General features: G+C 41.8%; 1 long non-coding RNA gene across 6 annotated transcripts in view; it reads right to left on the reverse strand.

Moving 5' to 3' along the window:
* Positions 1–18,408, reverse strand: part of LOC103002928 (uncharacterized) — a 49,255-nt gene that overhangs the window by 23,493 nt on the left and 7,354 nt on the right. For 2 of the 6 annotated variants that reach the window (XR_009009318.1, XR_009009317.1), the window contains one exon: positions 7,493–7,575. The exons of the other annotated variants lie outside the window; for them this stretch is intronic. This is a non-coding gene — a long non-coding RNA (uncharacterized LOC103002928). The remainder of the gene's footprint in view (positions 1–7,492; positions 7,576–18,408) is intronic. 6 annotated transcript variants of the gene reach the window in all.

The following is an 18,408-nucleotide window of genomic DNA, read 5'->3' on the forward strand; positions in this document are numbered from 1 at the left end:
GTTATGAATTACTTTTTGAAAGGCCATTTTTTCCTAAATATAAAAGAAAGACATGCCTATTGTAGACCATTTGGAACATAAGGAAAAACTCAATGAGGAAAGTTAAAATCACTAGTAAAACCGAAATCCAGAAATACATTTGGTATTAGATGCAAGCACTTGTAACTTTAATAAAAATGTCACCTCTTTTATAATGGGGAAACAGAACCCTCCAACAGTAAACTGCACTATCGAGTACCAAGCAGAGTGCTGATGGAAGGTGCCTCTCTTCACGCCAAGATCAGCTGGGGGAGTTGCCATTCAGAAAAGACTAAGAACTACTGACCCAAACAGTGAAACTCATGTTTATGAACTGCAGCTGTTAGTTACAGGCTGTAATTGCCCCACCAGATAAAGAAGCTATTTAAGAGAGCAGGTTGCTATAAGCTGAATAGAAACAGAAAATAGTCTTTTTGGAAATCACAGGATTGTAACTAAGGGGAACGTCAGGTTCGAGGCTGGAATGGATCTTTGTGTATTTGCTGGCTTGGAGATAGACAGGCTGATCTGGCATGAGGACGGTCCAGCCCTGGCTGCTCTTCTGTTTTGTTGGAGAGTAATCAGTTGAGGATCCCTTTTTCAAGTCCTGCCATGTAGGGGCTTCCACGGCTAGAATCCTTTCAGCCTACCCATTTCTGATTCCTGGGCACCTGGAATTCTGCCTCTTGTCCCACCGCCTCACCTGCCTGACTTGTCAGGTCAGTTGGTAACAGCTGTGATCAGAGCAGTGTGAACACTGACACCCAGCCAAGCACGCAGATTAGTGTGGGCTCTAAAACCCAAATGAATCCAGTGAAGTTTGAATTTCATAGCACATTGGGCAGTGAGTCACCCAAGCAGCAGACAGTGCTCCTGGGTATATGGAAGGCTCTTCCCGCTCTCTCATACCCCCCTTTCCCAAATTTGCTTATTTAATAGTTTAATAGTTGACGCCTTCTCATCCCCCATGCTTTAGCTTAAATGTCACTTCCTCAGAGAAGAGACAAATAGGCTTGGCTAAATTGGTATAGCTCCCTCCTTTATCCTCTATCACCATCCCTGATTGTATCCTTGGGAGCACCTATTACCATTTGTAATTTTTTATTTTGTGTATTTATGTCTTACCCTTGCCTCCCCCCCCTCCCCAGGTTGTAAACTTCACAAGGGCAGAGACCGTGTGTGTGTGTGTGTGTGTGTGTGCGTGTTTTTGAAAGCTGGCTTTGTTTAGTCAGCTTTTAGCTCATAATAGGCATTTAATAAATACAGTGTTAATAAGATGGAAAATTTTACAAGTTCATTTTTGAGCTGGAACTCTAATTTTATAAATGTTTTAGATAATGGCTGACCCTTGAATGGTAGGTCCATTCATTTCTTCATTCTGTCAATCAACAGATTTTTAAGAGCTTAGTATTTGCCAGACCTTGTGCTAGGTGCTGGGGTTAGAGGTGCCTAGCAAGGAAGACAAATATGATTTAGGCAAATATGATCTAGGGAATCACGAGCTATGATATGGGTAGTAGAGGGTTTTAGGGAAGCACTGAGTTATCAATTTCCTGAGCTTTATGAGAACCACAGCTGATTTTTTTCTCCACCCAAGTCACCTTGTGACATCCATTCAAGCCCAACAACTTCATACCCAAAATGTTGATTGGGGTTATCTGTGTATCTGTAAGTTTGTACAGAAAAGATTATAATCAACTTTTTAAACAGAGACTAAACAGTGTAAGCGAGTGACACCATAATAAATGAGTAAGAAACCAGAGGGATAGTTTTAAAAACTATCTTTACAAAGTAGGGTTTTACAAAGTGCATTCTCTTTCTCTTTACTCCATCCTTTCCTCCCTCCCTCCTTCTTACTTTCTCTCTCACACACAGTTCAGACACAAGACATGGAGAAGCAAATGTTTCCTAACTCGATGACTTCAGCGGATTAGCGCTCCTTTGAAAGTGATATTGTTACAGCCATAACGTGTTTATGTGTAACACAGACATCTTTATGTTTAATGCAGACGTGTCTGTGTGGGGAACATTAACATCCTGGCCTTGTCATTTAGTGAGGTAGGAAGTTCAGCCTAGAACTCGAGATCCCCAAAGCCTTGAGAAATCTTGATACGGGAGGAGGGAGCAGGAGAGAAGAAGGGAGATTATTTTAAGGGTTATTTCTCTTTTTTTTCTAACCCTCCTGGGCTTAACTCCTACTCTCAGAGAAACAATCCTTTTCCATCACAGCTGGGATGGTTGTCAGGCAGAGTGTCAGGCAAAGGTATCCTTGCTGAAGATAGCAGTCATCCAGAAAAGAGTCAGGCAATTAGAAGATGCTGGTAAATCCCAGAGACACCACAGTAAGAGTTCCACTTTCTAATAAGCTGATGGCAAAATATTTATTTCAGACCCTGACACTCCAACTCCAAAGAAACAAATTAGAAGTATTTTCTCAATAATTTTCTTTATATACCAAACTGTATCCTAGAAGTTAACTTTTAATTTTAATATTTTCAAATTCTTTATTATTCTTTATAAATTATGAAAGTTACCGAGGCTTACTGTAACTAAATCAAACAATACAAAAGTATATCAAGCAAAAAGTTAAAGCCTAGCCCTCTCCTCTATCCCACTCCCCAAAGCAGCACTGTCCAATAGAAATTAAATGTGAGCCACATATACAATTAAAAATTTTTTAGTAGCCACATCAAAAAAAGTAAAAAAGGAACAGGTGAAATTAATTTTAATTATACATTTTATTTAACCTAACGTACCCAAAATGCTGTTACTTCAACATGTAATCAACATTATCAAATTATTCATGAGTTACAAAATTATTATTGAGATATTTTCCATTATTTTTTGTACCAAGTCTTCTAAATCTGGTATCTGTTTTACACTTACAACATCTCTCAATTTGGATGCTAAATTTTCATTGAAAAACCTTGATCTATATTGAGATTCCTAAAACATAAAGTTGAAAAAGTAGACTCATATCCAAGTTGCTGCAAATGTACTCAAAATTTTTCCAATAACTGAATGAAGTACCAGTTTTTAAGTTAAATATGAAGTAATTAAAATTAAATAAATTTTAAAAATCTGATTCCTCAGTTGCACCACATTTCAAGTACTCAGTAGCCACGTGTGGGTAGTGACTACCGTATTGGACCGTGCAGCTCTAGAGGGAACCGCTAATGTAAATTTGGTGTGGAACCTTCTTGACCTTTTCTCTATGCACATATATATATATATAAATGTATAATTAAACAATATATGTATATTACACATATCTGGGTTTCATTTCAGAAAAATCATGCTATATATTTTACTCAATCTAATTTTTTTCAGTTAAAATTGTATTTTGGATATTTTTCCTTTTCAGGACGTATGGATCTGCATTTTTTTATAACAGTTGTGTAGTAGATTTATTTAACCACTTCCCTACTAATGGGCACATAAGTTGTTTCTGATGTTTTGCAGTTATAAACATCCATGTTTTCGTATTTATGCTAGTATTCCCAGAGGATAAATCCCAAGAATTGATTCTTCTGGGCCAAAGGGTATACATCAAAAAATCTGAAAGCTAATGCTGAATTACCCTCCCAAATGGTTAGGCCAAATATCCTACACTCTTTGCTGGCATTTCTTGCCAGCATCTGTAAATGCTCCAAATGCCAGAATCATAAAACATCAGAAAGAAAAGATATTAGGGGTCATCTATTCCAGTCCCTTTATTTTATGGACCAGGAAGATCAAGCCAAAGCTGTGGGAAGAGTCCACGTAGCTTATTTGTGGCCAGGCTGGGACCTGAGAAGCTCCCGGGTTCTTGCCCGCTGTCCCGGTGAGCGCGGAGGAGCCTGGCTGTGCCTTTCCAAGCATCCTCAGGAAGGTCATCCTTCCTCGTGCTCCCTGCACTGTATCATTATCAAACCTGCGCAGGTGAAATCAGCAAGCCTTTCAATGGAGCATCACATCGCGCCTCAGTAAACAAACAGCAGAAGCCAAGGCAGCCTTTCCTTGACATTTGTATCCAAAATTGAATTCGGTCTGCTCAAATGCTCGCTACAGTTTCAAGGGTGCCTTTCCCACCTCCCTTCTGCTGAGCACAGCCAAGTCTTAGACTCAGGCAGAAGGGAAAAAAAAGGGGTGGGTGTGTTTTGTTTCATGGAGAAATAAACTCCACCGGTCAGCAGTTCCTGGCCCACCAGCTCAGAAACATTCCATCTTTAATGGGAGTCACTTTGGGAGGGCAAAGGCAGAAGGGCGTGAAGGTCTTTTTGGGGGAAGGTGGTTCCTTCTAGCCACCCTTGAGCTGGTGGAGCCAGTGCGATGCTAGACGCATCTCACGTGCCAGCGAGATGGGCTTCTCCTGAGGACTTCTCCCCTACAGTTTCCTACAACTTTACAGAGCCCATGAACACAAGCGCTATCCCATAGAATCCTTGTGCGGTAGGCACCACGCTCAAATGCGCATTGGTGGCAAGAGGCTGGAAACCACCTCTCCTGACTCCATCTCCAGGATGCCTCCCTCTTCCACATCACTCAGCCCCCGGCCCCATCACATACCCTTCACAGCCACAATGGGCCTGGTTCCCCTTCTCCATCTGTTGCCTACACCCCCAGCCCAACTTCATTATAGGCATTAAAAATAAAACTCATTTGCTTATGCTAACTCATGTATTTAAAAATCAATTCAGACATCTTAATTCTATTTAATTTTTCTTCCTTTCCTGTCATACACCCCCTCTTTCTGCCCAAATATAATGCTTTCTTCACATATGGGCACCAAAAAGCCAAAATCCAGACAGATCTCTCGTTTTTGCTATATATTGCCAAATAGTTCATACTCCTAAACTTGGTGACTCCTTTTGGCCCTGGTTTTTATTTTTCTGATGTTTCTTTATTATGCGAAGAAAGGAAAGAGATATCACAGTAGGAAAAGATGGAGGGTTATGAGAGCAGAAAAGCAAAATAGGGATTTATTTCATGCTGTTTTAGCAGGGCATTATAAGGCTTCTAACTTTGCCATCCTAGGCACAGCCTCACCCCCTAAATGCAATTCACCAGCAGGCCTTGCCTCTACAATATCTTTACCTCTGCAGTATCTCTCAAGTCCACACATTTCTTTCCATTTTGACCATCTTCACCCTAATTCAGTCTTCCCCCAATTAGCTCCTATGAAATTGCACCCACTCTTGCCTTTTCAGTGTATATATCCCACACTGTAGACAGGATGACTGAAAAGGCCTTTTAAGCCTCATGTTAACCCCTGTAGGGAATAATGATAACAATCATCATCACCATTGTTAAAATTTGTTGAGCACTCCCAATGTGGCAGGCACTATTTGTAATGCTTGAATATCTGAGCCATTTATCTTCACAACCTTATGGATAAATAGCATTACTCTCGTTTTATTTATTTATCTTAAAAAAAATTTATTTATTTATTTGGCTGTGCCGGGTCTTAGTTGTGGCACACGGGATCAGGATCTTCATTGCTGCGTGTGGGATCTTTGTTGTGGCATGAGGGATCTTTTAGTTGCGCCATGCGTGCTCTTAGTTGCAGCATGCATGCGGGATCTAGTTCCCTGACCAGGGATCGAACCCGGGCTCCCTGCACTGGGAGCGCAGAGTCTTAACCGCTGGACCACCAGGGAACTCCCGTTATTATGACTCTTATTTTAGAGATGAAATTGAAGCAGAGAGATGTACGTAATTTGTCCGAGGACACATAGCAATTAAGTGGTGGAACTAGTTTAGGAACCCAGATATAAAAGAACTATCAAGAAATATCCAAGTAATTAATATTTACATATGGGGCAATGGCGGAGGGGTCACAATCAGGTGTAAATTCCTGTACAGACCCCATGGGATGGCAAGTGAGTTGCATTCCACTGACTGATTGGGAGTAACTACCTGGACTGCTGGGTTGAGAAAGATCATGAGGCTGCATCTGGGCCCAGTAGGAAACTGTGAGGGATTAGAGATGTCTGTCCTGAGCCAAGTCGTGCCTGGAGTAGGGAGTGTACTGGTTTCCTAGTGTAACAAATTATCACAAATTTAGTGGCTTAAACAACACAAATTTATTATCTAACAGTTATGGAGATCAGAAATCCCAAATGGGTCTCATTGGGCTAAACTCAAGGTGTGGGCTGGACTGCATTCCTTTCTGGAGGTTCTTTCTAGGAGAATCCATTCCTTGTCTTTTCCAGCTTCCAGAGGCTGCCTACATTTCCTGGTTTGTGGCCCCAATCCAGGAATTGCATCACTCTCACTCTGCTTCTGTGCTTACATCTTTTTCTTTGTCTCTGACCCACCCGTCTCCCTCTTCCACTTTTAAAAGGACTCTTGTGATTACATTGGGCCCACCTGGACAATCCAAGATAATCTCCTCATATCAAGATCTTTAATTTAATCACATCTACGAAGTCTCTTTTGCCATGCAAGGTAACAGGCACAGGTGCCAGGGCTTAGTTGGTGGACATCTTTGGGATGCCATTATTCTGCCTGCCACAGGGATTGATGGCATCATGTGGTGTGAGCGCTCCCCCGGAACCAGACTTTTGTATCTTTCACTTCTGTCACACAACAGGTCTGCAAATCTTTGATGAATGAATAAATGAAAGTACTGATTTAAAAATACACAGAATAATAGAGTATCTGTCTTAGGAGTTTAAGGAAATGCTGCTATTTTTAGCATGGAAATTTGGAGGAAATCTTTTTAAAGAAATCTTAATGGGGTCCCACATCTGGGCAATGCCAAAATTAACGGTGGTAAACTGAGGTTAATATTCAACAGACCTGGGAATTCCCTGGCGGTCCAGTGGTTAGAACTCCGAGCTTCCACTGCCAGGGCCCGGGTTCAATCCCTGCTCGGGGAAATAAGATCCCACAAGCTGTTGCGGTGTGGCCAGAAAAAGAGAAAAAAAAAGAAAGAAAATATTAAGCAGAACTCAGTGCTGAATGAATTTTTAGATCTGCCAGTTGTCTTAACCAGTTTGGGCTGCTATAACAATTTACCATAGACTGTGGCTTATAAACAACAGAAACTTATCGCTCATAGTTCTGGAGGCTGGAAGTCTGAGATCAGGGTGCCAGCAGGGTCCGGTTGTGATGAGAGCCTTCTTCCAGGATGCAAACCGCTGACTTCTCACATAGTGAAAAGACAGTAAGCTAGCTCTCTGGCCTCTTCTTATAAGGGCACTAATCGCATCTGTGAGAACTCTGCCCTCATGACCTAATTACCTCCCAAAGTCTCCACCTCCTAATACCATCACGCTGGGGATTTGGACTTCGATACAGGAATTGTTGCTGTTATTGTTGTCGGGACACAAACATTAAGTCCAAAGCATGAGTTGTTTCTTGACATCGCTGTCTTTTAACTGCACCAGAGGACAGCGGTCTGATGAGAACGGAAGTGTGCAGCATCCATTTACTCCTACAGAAGAAAGTGGGAAGGAAGGGCGAGTTGCTAGCCTAGCAACAGACTTACGCTTCCATGGGGAGAACGCCTCTCTTCTCCCAGCTGTAGCAGTTGCGTCTGGAGCAATACCAGGTCTTTCAGGAGCTCTCCCTCTGCTCAGGATATGGTTCAAGATTCTCAGCAGGATTTACAAGGTCCCACGCACTCTAACCCTTGCCCATGTCTCCAGCCTTACCTTTCACCACTCCCGCCCCCAACTCCAGTCACCCCGGCCTCCAAGACCAACTCCTTCTGCCTCAGGGCCTTTTGACATCTCATTCCCTAATTCTGGAATACTCTTGTTACCTTCTTGTGCCCAATTAATCTCTAATTATCCTTGGGCTAGGCCTAAAATCATATACTGAAAGAAAGTTTCTTTAACCTGCAAATCTAAATCAGCACCCCTTCCCCACCCAGGTCCTAAAAAACGGTGTAGTGTCAGGAACTTGAGGCCTGGACTCAACTGCTTGACTCCCTATCTTAGGCCCACCACTCATTAGCTGTGTGACCTTGGGCAGGACATGCAGACCTCCATGCCTCTGTTTCTTCTCTCATCTCTAAAGTGAGACTAGCAATAGCTTCTACTGCAGAGTATTATGATGAGGATTAAAGGAGATAATCCATGTAGAAAGTTTGGAAGAGTGTACTACGAGTATAAGCTGTTATAGCAGTTATCCAAATTGTAATTATAAAATTATTTGTGTTACTATTTGTTTAATATCTGTTTTCCCACACGCAGTAGGTTCTGCAGTGGCATGGCAGTGTCTCTCTTGTCCTCCACTGTACCTGCAGTACCTAGTACGCTGCCTTCCATGCTGAAGGTCCTCGATAGGTATTTCCTGGGTGGATGGATGGATGGATGAACATATGACCTATTCCTGAAGTGGGTCCCATGAAAAAGTGTCACCTTGTCAGAAAATAATCAATATGATTAAAGAGAATTATCTGGAAATTTTTGATTGTCAAATTCTGGGCTGATTAGTAGCCTAAAATTAGATGCGACATTCACCATCTCTCCCTTCCTGGGGCCTGTTCTCACCCAGGGCCCTGTGATGCCCGTTGCCAGGCAGATTTATGAAACATCTCAACAGATGCTTACATTCCATATGTCACCATTTACGCATTCCTGCTGGGGTCAAGGTGGGGAATGGCATGTGTGCTAATAGCTGCATTTCTCACGTGAACTTTCTCATAAACCCTCTTCTCAGCTCATTTTACTGATACATTATAATATGCTTTTATAAACAAGTTTTCAAGGTCATGAATAAATGCTTCCGAATTTCCATTTTTTGAGGATTACAAGTCTAGCAAGGGCAACTAGAGGTTTCTTAGCCTCACCCCTTCCACAGGCAGGAACTCCATCTGAACCATTCTAGAAGATCTCTAAGGAAACAGGACAACAACATTTTCCAGTGATTCTAAGCTCTTGCCAGTTCCTCCTTCCTTAGGTCTCAAGGATACTACGTCTATATGTGTTAACCGTGCATTTCTTACTCTCATTCTGTCTGAAGTCCTAGAAAAAGTGCTCTTTTGCCAGAAAATAGCCAACAAAATTGCCAAATCCAAAAGGCCACCATTGAGCCTGTTCGTCAAGTCGGTGGAAACCTCCCACAGAATGTTTGCTTCTTGGCAAGGAGGTCAACCAACATCAGTCTTCCTGTGCCTTCATTTTCTTTCTGACCTGAATGGTCAGCCAAGCTCTATCTTTGTTTCATTTGTCAAAACACCATTGTTCTCTCTCCTCCCTGTGGCAGTTTCATTTCTGTTGTTAAAAAAATCAGAAGTCAGAGCAGCCTTGGGTTGATGGATGCAGGTCTTACTGACTGTGGCCAAGAGCTGGTCTCATCTTTGGTGTTCAACTGACTGTGGAAATCATCTCATGACAACCAACTTTGGCTCCATCAGGGGACTACAACCCACAAAAGAAATTTCTGTCACCAATTGTTCTGCACTGGGGCAACAATTTATTGCATGGTGGTTTCTAAAACCGGGCAATCTCTTCTCCCAGCTATAATATCTTCTTGTAAAATAATAAGATCATTAAGAATAAAACATATCATTTTTCTAAGAGAAATGTCTGATAAGTCTGCATTTTGGAGAGTCTGAGGCCCCAAGTTATTATTGAAAAGACACACACAGTTCAGTGCTAACCTAGGCCTATCTCATTCAGCAGCAATTTTCATGTGAGGATAGGATAACTGAGGCATTTTTAGATGCTGAATAGAAATACTATGATTTTTGGATGCTCCCACTATCATGAATTTTTCTCTCCCTCATCTCTTACATTATTTGCCCAGAGAATGTATTTTAAATCTGAATTTAAAATTCAATACCTATGTTAGATTGGGCTTGAAATGCTACTTAAGGGAAAAGGGATTTCTATGAAAATGGGTAAGTTGTTTCTTCTGTCTATATAAATTCTCTGTAAATTGTCATTCTAAAATAGTTGGGATAATTTATTTAATAGATAGATCCTTTTTAACAAAGATTATCGGGAATTGAATTGGGCAGTTTCGGGAATTCCTGAAGAAAAGATCCTATCAACTCCAGAGAGAAAAAGCTTACTTCACATATGGGCTCAAGAATCAGATGGCTTTGGATTTCTCAAAAGCAATGCTATAAGCTAAAAAGCAAAGAGCAATGTCTTCAAAATTCCAAGGGAAAATGATTTCCAACCTATATAGCCAGCCAAATATCAGTCAAGAAAAGGCTAGAATAAAGTTATTTTCAGACATACAAGCCCCCTCCAAGTCCATCTCCACCTTTCTTCACCCTACCCTGGGCCCCAGGAGGCTGACCTGAATCGATTGCATCCATGGGCTCTCTCATCTTCCACTTCCCGTAGGATTTGGCCAGTGGGAAATACTGGCAGAGCTTGGAGGGAGAAAGAAGATGAGGTCAGGCTGTTTGTCCCCTGGCTCCCTCCCTGCCAAGTCAGCTCAGGTTGACTTCCTTACCCGAGGTCAGCATTCCTGAAAGGTGGGCCTCTCCACTCTCTCCAACAACTTCAGTTCCTCTCTCTGGGTTCCGGGAACCTCCTCCTTTGCTTGCCTCTCTCTCAGTCCCAGGGAAGGTAACAGGATCCCTGCAGTGACTAGGGTCAAGGGTCTTCACCACCCCTTGTTGGTTTCCCTTAACCCTGCCCATATCTTTTTAAAAAAAAATATTTATTTATTTATTGGCTGCATCAGGTCTTAGTTGCAGCACGTGGGCTCTTCATTGCAGTGCGTGGGCTTAGTTGCCCTGGCACACGGGACCTTAGTTCCCTGACCAGGGATCAAATCGGTGTCCCCTGTATTGCAAGATGGATTCTTAACCATTGGACCACCAGGGAAGTCCAACCCATATCTCTTAAAATAGACCCTTCATTAAACATTCCTCAATTACCCCATGTGAGTGTGTCACTCACTTGTTTCCTGCAGGACCCTGACCTACGCAGATGCCTGGATGACCAGTAGATGGTTTCCCTGACTCCTTGAAGGCAGTACAGTTATGATGAAAGGTTTCAGTGTCATGTCAACCTGGATATGTATTCCAGCTCTGCCATTTTGTACCTGTGGGACTTTGGACACATGACAAGCTCTTTGTCCTATCTTTCCTCACAGATAAAATGGGGATGTTGGGCTTCCCTGGTGGCGCAGTGGTTGAGAATGTGCCTGCTAATGCAGGGGACACGGGTTCGAGCCCTGGTCTGGGAGGATCCCACATGCTGCGGAGCAACTGGGCCCATGAGCCACAACTACTGAGCCTGCGCGTCTGGAGCATGTGCTCCGCAACAAAAGAGGCCACGATAGCGAGAGGCCCGCGCACCGCGATGAAGAGTGGCCCCCGCTTGCTGCAACTGGAGAAAGCCCTCGTGCAGAAATGAAGACCCAACACACCCAAAAATAAATAAATAATTAATTAATTTTTTTAAAAAAAGAGATGTTTATGTGACTTTCCTCCCAGAATTTCTGTGACGATCAAATGAAATAATCCAGGAAAAAATGTATCGCAGTCCCAGTCATTTAACGAGCACTCAGTAAAAGGTAGTTATTATTATTAATTATTATCCTTGTGCCATTCTTAGCCTGCCAAGAGCTGCCCATTCTTCGAAGGGGTCAAATGACTCAAAGGGCAGGGATGCCACCCTCATAAGCCTCAAAGCCTCATTTGTGAATCCTGAAGGGATGCCCAAGGAAACTGAACTAAGTGGGGAATACTCGTGCCCAGCCCTGAAGCGTGGTTTGGGTTGAGAGGGCTGTTCTTGCTTTTGGGGGCAGACCCTCATGGGCAGGGTGGGGCATCCTCTGGCAGCTGGCTCCAAGTTCCGCCCACCATCCTTCGCTGGTGATCACAGTGTTCTTTGCAAGAGATAAAGGGGAAACTGAAACCACGATGCATTTCTCAGAAGAGTTGTGATCCCAAATACCTGGCTGAGGATCCCTGGTTATCTTCCTAAGGTGCTCAGCCAGGCCAAGCTATTTTAGCTTTGGAGGGCTTGACTTCCTGCCTGGGATATTTAACCCCGCTCTCCTACCAACATATGAGAACCTCCGTAAAGTCAACTTTGACAGAGTTCCGTCTTTTAGTGTAATTGAAAGTTCCCAACTTGCCCCTAAGAAGCCATCTTCCTTTCTAAATTTGCAATACTCCTTTAGCTCAAGACTTGCGGATTGTTTGTGTGAAGGGGGGTGTGGAAGGGAGAGGAGGCATAAATAGAAGCTGCTTTTTCAGTAGAGGTAAAAATGAGAAAGCCGAGGCCTGTAAATGTTAGAAATGTGCACATGTGCATGTGCGCGCATGTGAATGCACCCTCACGGGAACAGCCATACATGCATATGAGCTTCTAGGTTTATATATGTGTACTTCCTTCTTCCTGTGGCCACCAGAAATAGCCTAGCTCTGAGATCTTTTGAGAGCCACCTTGTTAAAAACCTGAGTGGATTCTTCAGTAGAGCTGCCTCCTGCTTTATTTAGACACAATATGGGTGTGCTCCTACATTCCATCTCTGCTCCCCATCCCATCCTGGCATATAAAAAGTCTGGAGAGAGGGAGAGAGAGAAGAATGATTCAGGGGAGAAAAAAAAATCACCTTGGGATTCCTTGAAATAGCACATTCTTTTTGTAACTCCCCCACAGTGCATTGACACGATATTCACGTATTTAACAAAAAAATTAATTTCAGGGACACAGCCATTGTATGAAGTAGGGTATGCCAGAATTTGATATAAACAGGAAGTGGGTGGGTTAGACTTTAGTTGACACTGTGTGGTGGAAGCAGATCCTGTGGCAGAAGCAGTTTGATTTTACTTTGGCCCGTGGATCTTGTCATAACTGGGCAGGACAATAAGTCTGATTCTGAGGGTAAGCTCTCTGTCAAGGGCTGAGGCCGAAGTGGATCCCTGAGGTTTAATCCCTTCACTTCCTTCCAGAATTCAGAAGCTACATTGTACAGAATGATGACTGTTGCTCCGGATACACCACCTTCTAGATAGCCAACAGTGGACAACCCAAACCTACTGGCATCTATTTCCTCATCTTGGACATGATGATAATAACTGCTAATTAAAATTTGAGAAATAGAGAGAATGCATGAGAGCGCCTAGGCACTTAATAAATGATGGCTGATAATAATAACTATTATGCAAAGAAGAGAAGGAGGAGGGAAGAAGGAGGGAAGGAGGGGGGGAGTGCTGAATCTAATTACATAAAGAAGTCACCCACAGGGCCATCTGGGGAGCATAAGAGTGATTTTATAGTACCCTTTAAAGAAATCATATTCAACATTCTCTTAAATAAGCTCGCTAATTTCCCTGATGGGATTATTTCTTTGTTTCTAAGCTTCAGCATTTTATTACGTTTTAATTATACAATATTTCAGGTCTGACATCAAAAAGTGCATCATCTGTTTTTATCTTTCTTAGCCTCATCCACATCCTTAGTTACTGTTGCCAGGTATCCTAGGGTCACCCAAAGTACTTTTGTTCCAGAGACCTTTCAAAGTAAGCCAGTGCAGCAGTTTAGAAAACTTCTCTCGTTTGTGGACAAAAATACATTAAAACAACCAAGGGAGTGATTAATCTTTGGGATTTTTAATGCCTTACTGGACACGTTTGCAATGCTTTTCAGGTCCTTTGGGATTCAAATTAGGAGAAAATCTTTTTTTTGTTTTATTTTGTTTTACATCTTGGAACTTGATCATTGGTAAATGTCTGTGATGTTTGCAATTGTGTAACACTCCATCCTTCCACCCCCACCCGCGGTCCCGGTCCCAAATGCTATCAGGATTTCATCAGCTTAAAAAGGCAACAACAAAATACACCGTGGAGAGAATGAATGGTTTCTTTGTGGCTTTCTGGTTATCTTCCTTTGACCGTGCTACTAAATGCAGCTCTGAAAGAGGCTTGTGCTTTTGGGTTTGATCAGCCAGTCACTTCAGTTCAGTTCCAAACCAGAAGAGCTCCCCCTTGGGGTATCCTTGTTGCTAAACCTCTATGAGGCATCATTGACTACTTCAAGCAAAAAGATGCTGTCAGCATATTAGGTATCTTGTTGAGTCCTCTGTAAAGTACACTGATGCTTTCCTAATATTAACAATATTGTGGTTAGCTAATTATTTTACAGACCCACAAGAGGCCCTCTCTCTAAAACCTGATGAAGTGGCCTTTAGGTTCCCTGATCACCATACAGAGGAGCTGAAGAGCATTCTTGGACTGGGTCTAAGTGAGGGCTGTTACAAGGATACTTCTTATAGCACAAATTCCACATCCTGCTTCCGTTGTGACCAAGTCCTACAGCACAGCCAGACTGTGAGCAAGTTGACAGCAAGGACTATGTATCTCTAATTCAGTTGCTGGGTCTGTAACAGGTACACAGTAAGTGTAGAAGAGTGAGTGCTATTATACAAAGATGGTTCTCACCCTCCACCAGCCTTGCTTTAGGGACAGCTCTGCCACTACCTAGCTGTGTAATCTTGGGTAAATAATGTAATGTCTTGTCTGAAAAACAAGGGGTAGCACTAGAAGCTTTTTAAAGTCCCTTACAGCTGTAACCTGCTGCGAAACTGCTGCTTTGCCTTGGAGAGAATTTATCTTATGTATCTTGTGTGAAATGAGTGGTACCTGGGAAGGCACCATATTGAGTTAGGAAAAGGACATGGTGATGAACTTCTTAGTAAGTGATATTTGGATTCCTCTTGCCCCAAACGATCACTTAAAGCACATGCAACGTGAAAAAGTCCAGCTGTCTCAAATATTCTCATCTTTTGAAAATGGTTCTGTTGATAGAATCCACAAGGTAACTGAAGTCTCTATGGGATCCTCCATGCAAGTGACCCATCTGAGATGAGCAGGTGAATGTTTTTCTTTTCTAAACCTGGTCTCAAACACAGAGATGATCAAGGAGCAGTTATGGCATTATAGATCCATTTTAGATCTATCTGTGACAGACATAATTAGAACTGTGTTCAGTGAATTCAATTGCCTTAAGGCAATGGGGCTAAATTGACCTAACAAATGTTCATGCTTCTCCAATAATAATAATAATGATACACTGTGTTTATTTGGAACACGATTAAATTGTTCCTGCTGAGTTCAAGGTTCCAGTGCAAAATCCTGGATTCAGATCCCGTGGATTTATCACACCCACTGGAGGACACTGGCTTTCCAAACCGCTGAATGGATTATCCTCTTCCATTAGAGTGGGCTCATCCTTTCCAAAAGATAACATCTTGTTTCTCTGGCCTGAATTTCCCTTGACTTCTTTCAAAACACAGTTTGTGAAAACAATGTGTGAGAACACATGACAATGGGAAGTACTCAGCGGGAATACTTCAATAAACATGTCAGGTATATAAACTAGCTGATGCTATTTATTCGGTCCTTAAGAAGAAAGTATTGGGATACGATAAAGTGCAATCATCTTTCAACATCTCAGATTTCTCCAGTAACGCATATATGTTGGCAGACCTTAGGGGATCGTGCTAATTTATCTGTAGATCATCAAAGGAAAGAATAAAATATATGACTTCAGGCAAGTGAATGGACTGGAAAACCAAATTGGGCAACAGCAATATTTTCTTACACCAGAAATAAACATGTCAACATGGTGAGGAGGGTTTTGTCCCACTCCTGGCTGAACTTTGAGGGGTGAGATGGCTAATATCGAGGGACCCAGCTTCGTGGTCTTTTCTCACAAATCGTTCCACGATTCAAGAAAAGGACAATCTGCAGCGTGACATGGCAAACTAGGTCAGAATAATATTTCTTAATGGCGATTCCCAATGTTCTATTAATTACAGCAGCAGTTCAGAATTTTCTGTGCCTTGATAGGTTGTATTTTTAAGCAGGCACCCATTTTTTAAAATTTAATGTGACATATAAAACTGAGTTCCAAGGAATCTCTAATATGGAAGTGGTGAAAATGATGTGGGGGAGAGGAAGCAAAACATGTGCCTATCCTTATACACACCCCAAGCCAGTATTCCGAAGATGAGCTTTGTGAACATAAAAGTTTATGCTGCCTTTGATTTGTGTGGTTTTTTAAAAACACTAGCAATATTTAGGGATCTTGGAGCATAACATCAGAACAGAAACTCTTTGCCCTAAATTTGCGTGTATTCTCTGGCTTTCTCTCTTATTTATTTGCTCCACATGGATTCTCCCTCTTTTCTAGCTAAATCAGTTGACCCACAATTCCCTTTGTGGATGGCATCCCTACAACACGCCTTACCTCTTCTTACCTGCCTGTTTCTGTTCCCACCATTTCCTGAGCCTGGGGAGAGGCATCTCCAGCTCCTCTGGGGTTGGGTGGGGGGAATCTAGTTTAAGGGCCCCTCTCCCATGAAACGTTTTCCTTTTTACCCCAGCTAGAAATAATGGTCTCTTCTACTGATAATACTCTGGAGAAGGGTTTCTCAACCTCAGCACGATTGATATTTTAGGCTAGATAATTCTTTGTTGTCGGGGGGACTGCCCTGTGCTTTAAAGACTGTTCAGGAGCACCCCTGGTCTCCACCCACTAGATGCCAGTAGCACCCGCCTCCTACTCCCACAGAGTTGTGACAATCACAGATGTCTGTAGACATTGCCAGATGTACCCCCCGCCCCCGGGGGGAGTGGGCACAAATCACTTCAGTTAACCGCTGCCCTACAGTTCTCCCCAAATCAGATCACAGATTCTGAAGAACAACGGTCAGGTCTTTAGTAGTGTTTTGGTTCATGTTCAAAGTTATTTGATGATTAACAAATAAAATATGTTTTTAAAAATTATCAATTGGGAGTTTCTGAAAATTAAGACAGAAGGTTAATTTGAATCCGGTTAGATCCTAAGAAAACTTTAATAGGAGTATGTTATTGCCTCTCCCCTCTTAGAAAAAGCTTTATAGAACTATAATTTTAATACTACACCACTGAGTTGAAATGAGAAACCACCAGAGTGTCTCTGCAGCTTTTGAAACATTATTGTTGAAGTTACTAACCATTGCTGATGACCCTTATAGAAAAGCCAGTGAGGTGAGTTCCTCTTAAAGTTTAGTGCTAGAAAAGTTTGTCTCTTCTGAAAAACTGGGTTTCTTCCTTCTCTTGCATAAAGAGAGATATGTAACTACTTTTATTTTCCCTTTTTGACTTGGCCATCAGGAAGCTCAGACTAAGATTTATGCTCAGTTACAGTAGCTAGCCTCATCCTTTCATTTCTAATATTAAGCCAATCTTTCCTTCTCACTAGCTCCACTTAACTCTTGTCTTTCACCTTTGTTGTAACAGCTTTCTTAAATCTTTTTTATAAAATAAAATTTTAAGCAAATGGAATCCTTATCATTTACCATCAAAACTAGGATGCTTTTGGGAATAAAGGGAAAATAATAATTAAGCTGGGACAACAGCTTAAACTGAGGCTTTCCTGGGCAAAATCAAAATGTGGTGTCACTCTAGAAATAGATAATAAATATAACAGATAACAACAGTTACTCTATTCCCAGTTTGGGGATAAGTAAAGATAAACATGTGCCCTAAATAATCAAAGTTATGTGCTTCTTATTTATCGTGTGTCAATCTGTTGATTAGAGTTAGATATTTATTATCTCTTGGAAAATTTTGTAATTAGCCTCTGTATCGGCAGAGAAAAAAATCTTAGGCGTTCTTAAATGTATTTAATTTCTACCAAAGGGGAGACAGGGACCCTTTAGATCTGGAACAGTGATCACAATAGAAGTTTCATTTGTCTGTGATTTATGGAGACTTGGAATAAATGCACTATTGACCAGTATCAGATTTCTAATGACTCTATCTTGTTTTTCCTAAGCAACTTCTCATAAACTTTTGTAATATGTTGAGCAGCCAGCTGATACTATGTTCAAGCCTGTTTACAGAGCTATTAATAAATGCTATGTGGCAACTCCAGGAAGAGAGTCAAACTGCTTTTTCTCTCCATTGGCTGAAAACAGTTTCCTGCTTATTTTGAAAGGGCATGGGATTGCCAAAATCCTTGATATATGCAAGATATTCTGCAAAGAAACCCAGTGGAAATAAATAGGATTCTGACTTTTATCCTAACAGGCTCATAGTCAAAAAGGAAACCTTGTCAATGTCTTGATTGCAAAGCCGTTCATATATGAGAGAGTGAGATTTCAACGTGGCACGGGGTAGTTTAAAAAAAGATGGTAATTCGTTTCTCTGCGTGCTCAGAATCATGCTGTAATTCAAGTTCTTGATAGCTGATTTGTTTTTTGAAGTCAGCTAATATTCTCTGATTAGACAAATTAAATTTTTAATTACTACCATTTACTGATTTCCGACTACATGCCAGGCGCCATGCAGGCACTTCCCACGTGTTGTGTTAATTTGTTCTCAAAACAACTCTGTGAGGTGAAGGTATTATTAGCCTCATTTTACAGTTATGAAAATTAAGACTCAGAGAGGATAAGGAAGTCACCCAAAGTCATACAGAAAATAAGCAGCAGAGG

Source organism: Balaenoptera acutorostrata, chromosome 9 (genome assembly GCF_949987535.1).
Source record: "Balaenoptera acutorostrata chromosome 9, mBalAcu1.1, whole genome shotgun sequence".
NCBI classification, from domain to species: domain Eukaryota; kingdom Metazoa; phylum Chordata; class Mammalia; order Artiodactyla; family Balaenopteridae; genus Balaenoptera; species Balaenoptera acutorostrata.